The following is an 8,353-nucleotide window of genomic DNA, read 5'->3' as shown; positions in this document are numbered from 1 at the left end:
CTCCCTGGCCATCACTGGGTCTGCTCTGCATCCGTATATCAATCTGATTTGTGTGGCAGACACTCTCAGTAATGAAGCAGACTTGAGTCTTGCTGTGTGAGCACTGGAGTCCATTTTGGCAAGCCCCGTCCTCCAAAACCCAGACAGAGAAAGAGCAACCATGGTGAGCTTTAAGCAATGAACAGGCCCACAACTGCTGAGAGAAAGAAGGAGAGCTTGAGTGAGAGAGGTTCTAAATCAGTACGCAATCCAAAGGCCCTCCATAAATCATGTGAATAGGTTTGGTGGCGGGACGGAAAGCACACCTGCAAGACTTATGTAAGTCTTATTAAACCATAAATATCCAGCAGCTCCGGCCACAGCTCTTCAGGACTAGAATAAATCTTACTATGTGCTCAGTGATGAAGGAGAGAGTGAGACCGATAGAGTGTGTGGGTGTCAGAAAGAGAGAGTGTGTGTGTGTGTGTGTGTGTGTGTGGGGGGGGGGGGGTTGGGGTTGGGGGTATCTGTGTGTGTTCGTATGTCTACACAATGTATGAGCTGATAAGTGTTAGTACAGTCAAACTGCATTTCATTGGTGAGGATTGTCCTTCACTTTGTCAGGTTAATCATTGTAGTGTCAACTCAATGAAGAGTTGCTGCCATTTTTAATTGTATAGGTCTATATATTGCAATGCTGAGCTTGCAATGAATCCAATAATTGTGTTTACAACTGGAACTTGGCTTCTTTTTACAAACATTTACATATTTAACTTTAGCTTTAGCCAACATGCTACTAATATTGGGGAATCCAAGGATGCATTCAATTGTTCCAAAGTGACAATAAAGACATGCTCTTTTCGTGAAATTAACTGAAATATTTCTGAAATGTCACTAGATTTTGCACTTTCACACTGCCAGTGATTACCCGGGATATGTGCCTGCTTTCACACACCACCCGTAAAGATCCCATAACTACACGTGACATCAGGGCGTGACGTGTAATGTACGAGTCGAAAACGCTAGGCACGTTATACTTTCACTGAAGCAAGCGAACGATCTCTGCGTCAGCGCGGAAAGTGTGGAACTAACTGATCTCTGCTTCATTACAGTTTGCACATATGTTTGTGTTGCGAATATTGATATTCCTTCAAAACAGCCGGTAAAAGAGTCGCGCGATAACGAAAACGATAATTTGTGGGATAGTCTTGTTCTATTGTTTAAGAGATTCTGAATATCAGAATGGCATCCTAGAAATACAAAATTCAGCCTCAGCACCTAAATTTAACAGAGAGATGCAAAGCTTTGTTGGAGCGATGTTCACTATCTGATTACGTCTGTTTTTATTTTTGTAACAGATAATACCAAATAGACAATATTAATGAATCTGAGAGCTCAGTTAGCTGCTAATGTGGGTTAAAAGTAGAAAGAATGGACAGCCATCAGGAACAGCACCTCTAGTGATGAAGGGATCTGTCTTCTTTTGACCGGTCCACGTACTTGGATAATAACAGTTGTCCCACACACCTGCGTTTCTATTGCCCCGACCTGCTTCTCAAATGAGCTCAATTAATGACAATAACCCAGCAGGTGCCAGAACACAGACATTAACGGATAGGCCACTATCAGCAGCCGGGAGAGCTTGTCTGTGCAGTAAATATGTAATGATCACAGGTGTAAGAGAAGGGGATGGGGACATGGGGAGACCACAGGAGCAATCTATTTGTGTTTGGCTGAGCTCGATTCAGTTAAGCAAGCTCGACAAACCGAAATGGATGGACTAGAATCTCATTCATCCAGCCTGAAGTGTGTGGCCAAAAAACTCACTAAATCTTTTTTATTAGAAAGGGGGTGGGGGTTCAGATAATGGAGTCAAATCGACTGCAGTGTTTAGTTTGTGTTTCAATTTACTTGGCAATGTATTTGCGGTGTAGTGTAATTTGCTTAGCACCGATGCTAGATTCATTGGAGTAAGCTGTCGTTTGGATTTAAATTGTGTGTATCATTTGCCGTGGTTCCAGAGTGTGTAAGAAACTGTGTGTGTGAGCGAGGTCTGGTCCCCATCATTGGGAATGCCGGTGATCTCTCTGAGCTTTAAACTTGAACCCCCTTCTCCACTGGGCTCCTCTTCGCTCGCTCTCTGTGCCCGCATTAGCATAAAGGCATTAAAATGAGAATTGGAATTAATTTGGACTTTCCCCTCCATAGGAATTAATGAAAGTTTGCTCTTCCATTCTGCATAGACAGCCCTCACTCACAGTCCATAAATATTAATATTAATACCACAAACGCATTTAAGGAGCAGTGCTTCGGTGAAGCCGTATACAGAATATTATGAGAGATCATGATACATTTCTCGTGGGGAGCACACTTGAATGAGTGTGCTGCCTTGCCGTTGTGATCTGTAAAAATCCAATCTCCACACGGCACTGAGAGAGAGGGAAGAAATGAGAGGGTGTGAAAGGAAGATGTCTGAAGCCCATCTGAGAGTTGAGCCTGAGCTGGTTTCTACTCTGGATTTGTTCTATTCAGCTCACTCTAGTGTAACTCCATTATCCATGCAGCAGATATTCAGATAGATGAGAGACTGTTATCAGGATCACACACTCATTTTCACGAGGCCATCGCATCTGGAAGACTGGGGGAGTTACTGAAGGCAGCGGTTCAGCACCTTCCGCTCTCTCTTTCACTCCTAGTGTTTTACTGATGCCATTTCTATTTGCAAGTTATCTTTGGAAACAAATCAGATAGCTTCAACTATGGAGACAGATAATGAAACTGCAAAATAATAGCATTATATAATAACGTTATAATAACATTATATCACAATTTCAACAAAAAATTAAGTAGCGCGAAAATGTTTCTCAAGCTACAAATCAACTTTATTATACTGCATTATTCCCATTTCAGTTTTCATTATTTAGATTTTTTTATAAAAAAATATATATTGTTACAAATCTTTTAATAAATTTTAAGTTAATAAAAAAAATCCATTATGTGTGTGTGTGTGTGTGTGTATGTATGTCTGTATATATATATATATATATATATATATATATACACACATACATACATACGCATATATATATATATATATATATATATATATATACACACACATACATACATACGTATATATATATATATATATATATATATATATATATATATATATATATATATATATATATATATATATATATATATATATATATATATACACACACATACATACATACATACATACATATATATATATACAGACATACACACACACACACACACATAATGGATTAGTTTTTTATTAACTTAAGATTTATTAAAAGATTTGTAACAAAATATATATATATATATATATATATATATATATATATATATATATATATATATATATATATATACAGACATACATACACACACAAAAGACTTTAGCTGGGTTAACAGGTCACTCAGATCACTACTCTGTGTTGTTAATATATCAATCCCTCTTGAAACAAACTTTAAACGTCTAAATGTGTCCAAAGTTACAAAGTTAAAGCTCTGTATAACTGTGCTAATTGGAATATCTATTAAAAATCCTGCAGCTTTCAGGTCAAATGTTAGTGTTAGTAAGAGCACAAACAACAACACCAAAAACAACCAAGACAACATCACAGTGCTGTACATTATGGCTAAGAGAGGAGAATCTTGTAGCGGGTAAACCTGGCAGGCTGTTGAAAGATCGTGTTACTAATGTCCTCCCTTTTATGCTTAACATTGTGCTGCTGGTAAAAGTCAAATTTGTTTTTTTAGTGGAAGTTAGTTAATAGCTATCATCCTGCTGTACTCAGACCAGCACTGGACGTATTTGCTTTCAGGAAGAACAATACATTTGTGGCTGTCATAATATATACTGTAGGACCTCTTTCAACCTTTCCCACACTTAACATTAGAGAGCTGCTCATTGTAGCCACTAACCGGTAAACTCTCTGCACTTGGACTAAGCACAACACTGCAACTGGATCCTAGACTTCCTGACTAACGGGCCTTCAGGCAGTCAGGATCCATGACTGAACCTCGCAAATGGTCAACCCGAGCACTGTATTTACTGTCATTTGTGACAAGGTCTGGGTTTAATCTGTTTGAACGTTTTCAAGGTGTGGTGCAGCTAAATTGTTGGGTAAAAAAAACTGGGTTAGTAACCGGAGGGTTGTGGGTTCTTACTCCACTTGAGCATTGTTGGCTGTATTACACTATTTACACCGCTATGTCCGTTAAAAAGCTTTTAATTTCTTCTTTTCCTTTGTAGGAGACTTTGACTTTGAAGAAATGTGACTGTTTTCAGAAAAGCATTTATAAACAAAATATCCCACAAAAGTTTTTGTTTCAGAAGTACGTTTTTTTTTTTTTTTTTTTTTTACTGATCACATTCTTGCATCATTTTTGTTTCGATGGTATTGCATTTGAGAGGGGAAGCCAGAGAGCGTCTGTGAACATCAACAGCAGTTATTTGTGAACCTTCTTTAACACGCATGCTTTTGATACGTGCAGGTATACGGGTCATTCTGGCCAAGGTGAGACGTGGCGCTCTATACTTGAACTTCAAAGGCATTGTGCTGGTCCAACTCCGCGGGGCGTCTCCTTCATGACTTCAGTCAACATCCACACACACACATACACCTTTAATCTGAGCTCTGCAATACCTACTCAATCCCGATTGAGTCAATACGCCCTCTTTTTGTTCTGTGATAGAGGGATGTGGAAGTGAAAGAGTATGATGCAAAAGCAGTGCAGAAGAGTGGAAACACACTTGTTTAGTTAGATTAGCTCTGAGATCAGGAGCCCAGTCTAAGACAGTTTAGAATCGCAAGGAACGTGTACTTGGAGGATTTTTTTTATTTTTTTTAAGTTGTTTATAATGTCAAGTATATCTCGTGCAAAAGCATGGACTTTTAGAAGGAAAACTTTGCAATGCTTTGATTTTCTTTTCTCAGTGACATGCATAATACTTTCATCTTTTGGTAGAGTAAACAAGTCATCAAAGTAAAAGGCTGAATATCTTATAAAACATTTCTTAGGTATCTAAGCATACAATATTTTTTTCTCTCTTCAGTAAACATAATCTCTCTCTCTCTCTCAATTTTTTTTTTTTTAGAATCAACAAAGAAACAACTGCAAACCCTTGCAACAACAACAAACAATTTCTGCAGTGACTCAATCCATCCATATCCAAAAATGAGAGCATGTCCTTATTGAAACTTAGGAAACAAACAAACTGTGGGCAAAAGTGGTCCAAATCTTTTTGTCCTCTTTTATGAACAGACCAAACCACGTGAAATCTGATCTTTTCAATTCTAAATTTGGGCCAATTCAAAAATTAAATGTTCATTTATAATGAGAAATTGGCAATTTAAAAATAATATTCCAGGTGTTTCTTCATGTTTTAGTCCCCCTAAATGAAAATGTTAGTAATTTAATTATTTTAATGGGTAATAATTAGTGTTTTTTTTTTTTTTTCTTGTGTCCTCAATTTAACGTTTGGTTTAATTAATTAGTAATATCAGTGAAAAATCAGTGAGTATTAGCCAAAGATTTTATGAGTTTTGGGATGATTCGTGGTTACATTCCATCTTCTTGTTCTTCCATCTTCTCCATTAGTTTTTTCTTGCTATAGAAATCTTTACACAATTAGTAAAGTTTAAATGCTTGAGGAAAGAATGCTATAGCACAATCAAATTCTCTTCACTTTTTTAAAAAAAATCTTTTTTCGTTTATAGGGTTCAAAAGGTACTGCATAACAGGAATGACCCATATGTTAATGTCTGAATTACCATGCGTAGCTGTTTCTAAGGTGTGTTGTGTGTTTGCAACCTGGACATCAATAGCAGGACGTGTTGGTCCTGGGGGTCATCCTCCATCCCTGGTACGGTTTCATTACCTGCAATGCTCTAGTCTCATTACACTCCTACCTAACCCTGAAGGGCTCTCTCTTCCCCTCTCTCTCTCTCTCTCTCTCTCTCCTTCTCGCTCGCCGTGCAGCGGGTACGCCATAAACTCTGGTAATTGCGGCATCAAACTTGAGTTTATTATTTTCTGTGCAGGTGTGAGGATGATATGAGGCCCAGGTTGCATTTACATACAAATTGAAGGTTTTTATTAATCAGGCGGGCAGCAGGAATCACAGAGCACCACTCCATCAGCCTTTTAAATACATTTGGTGACATTTTTACCCAGCATTAGCATGATAGGGCAAGCGGAGGATAATGTCCCAATGATTGCTTTTCCATTGAAAGCACAAACGGTTTCATTTTTCCTGTCATCTCAAATAAGTGTTAAAGAGGGTTTGGAGGCTATTGTGCTAGCACTCCGTATGCTGGGGACTGGGAACCGCTGATGGCCATATTAAATAACCATTAGCACCGGCGCTCAGATCATCACGCTCTTTGCTTCCTGCTCTGTGATTTTCCAAATGAAGCCAAGCTGTGCTTGGCTCTCATAAAGCACTCACACCCTGCTCCATTTTTCCTCAAACAAAATGCATTACAACGGTAATTTTGTGACTGTTAAGATAACTAGCGTTAACAAGCACTTAATTAAAATGTACAATAAATAGCCGTCTGCGGCCTTATCTGAGCAGGAGAGCTGGGTAGGGAGGGTGGGAGGTGGGGGGTTTCCAGCGCTCAGACCTGCTGCTGCCGCCGCTGTAAAGCTCGTTTACAGATTAATTGCTTTTCTGTCTGGCAGAAGCTGCTTCCTCTCCCGCCAGACCCTAAATAGCCAGATTCAGGACTTTATCAATCAAACCTCGCTCTTTCATTTCTGTTTTTTTTTTCTCTTTTCTGTTTTGACTTTTCCCCATGTCATTTTTTTTTTCTAGCTTAATATTTCTTTATCTGAGAAGTATTAAGATCCCGTATTAAGATAATTTGTGTTGATAGCCAATTAGTTGACTTGAATCGAAGGGCTACAGAAATGTGCAAATGTTTGTCATTGGCACTGCAGTTGTGTTAATGTGTACTCCGTAGTGTTTATGTGTCATAAGTTAAAGTTTGTGTGGTGGCAATCGGGTAGTCTAATACTTCTGCATGTATGTTTTTTCATACGAATGTGTGCAAGCATTCATCCAGTCTTGTTTATTATAGTACAAAGGTCATGCTTGTATTTAAGTATGTCTATCAGGGGTTTAAAAACACACACAGACTCCTTGAAATAGCACTGTTATGGTTATGGCCACTATACAGTTTTCAGTCATTTAAGCTGTAGTATAGGACCGGTGAGAGAACAGAAGAGATTTTTCAGAGATTAAAGTTAACAGCAGTTGTTCTCCAGGGATCACATTACTCTACAGCCGTGTGACTCAAACACTTCCACACTGGCTTTAATGACTTCAGCTCACAGAGAGCAGACTGGGAACTGCTTGATTTTAAATGGTGGAAAAGAAAATATGAAAAAGTAAACTTCCCTCTGTGGACACGCCTCCTGGTGGTTTATGTCGCCTCTGTCCCGACTTTAACCCAGGAACGATAAATCTGCCAAGAATGTCTGTGTACATCTGCATGGTTGAAAGTGACCCCTGTGCAATGTTGCAGAAGTGCATTTCTCTAAAGAGAGACTTGCATGTCTTTCCAGGTGGGCCTAGAAATGAGTGAGTCTGCGATATCATAAATGCAGTGCATCTTTTTGTGTGGTTTGATTTAATATGTACAGTTTTTAATGGAATTACCTAAATTTTATAATTCTTCTTTTCTAGAGAGACACTTTTGGCAAATTTTGGCAAATACATCTATGCCGAAAATTATTATTTTAATTTTAGTTACTATTATATAATATTTTGTCTAAAGCTATTTGTGCTTTAGACATTAAACAGACATGCCGATAAATGAGAGCATAAACAATTCTGATTACGCCGAAACAGAAACAACGGCAAAATGGCCGAAGACGTAACTTGGGAGAGAAGAATTGTAAAATAAATTGTTATTTTTGTTTTCTTTCTGCACAAAAGTATTTTTGTATCTTTTTTTTTTTAGGAAATGAATGCTTTGATGTAAAATTACAGTAGACATTTTGAACATTACAGTACATCATTTCAAATAAATGTTGTTCTTTTGAAGGTTCTGTTTATTAAAGAATCCTAAAAACATTGAAAATAATTTGGAAATGTTTTCTGAGCATGCATTTTAGAATGATTTTTGAAGGATCGTATGACTGCTGTATTGGGTGCTGAAAATTGGGTTTGAGTATGTGTAAACCAATTCTTACTAAAACAGAAGGAACCCATCATTGCACCCAAAAAGGAGCCCAAATTTCAGAGGCGCAGGTTGAGACCCTGGCTGGCCTGGTGGTCTCTCTAGTACAGAGGCCTCGGATCTGAGGGAAAGGGGAGGGGGATACTGTG

The sequence above is a fragment of the Carassius auratus genome, chromosome 7, assembly GCF_003368295.1.
Source record: "Carassius auratus strain Wakin chromosome 7, ASM336829v1, whole genome shotgun sequence".
Lineage (NCBI taxonomy): Eukaryota > Metazoa > Chordata > Actinopteri > Cypriniformes > Cyprinidae > Carassius > Carassius auratus.
The sequence above is the reverse complement of the archived record's forward strand: the minus strand, read 5'-3'. Positions refer to the sequence as shown.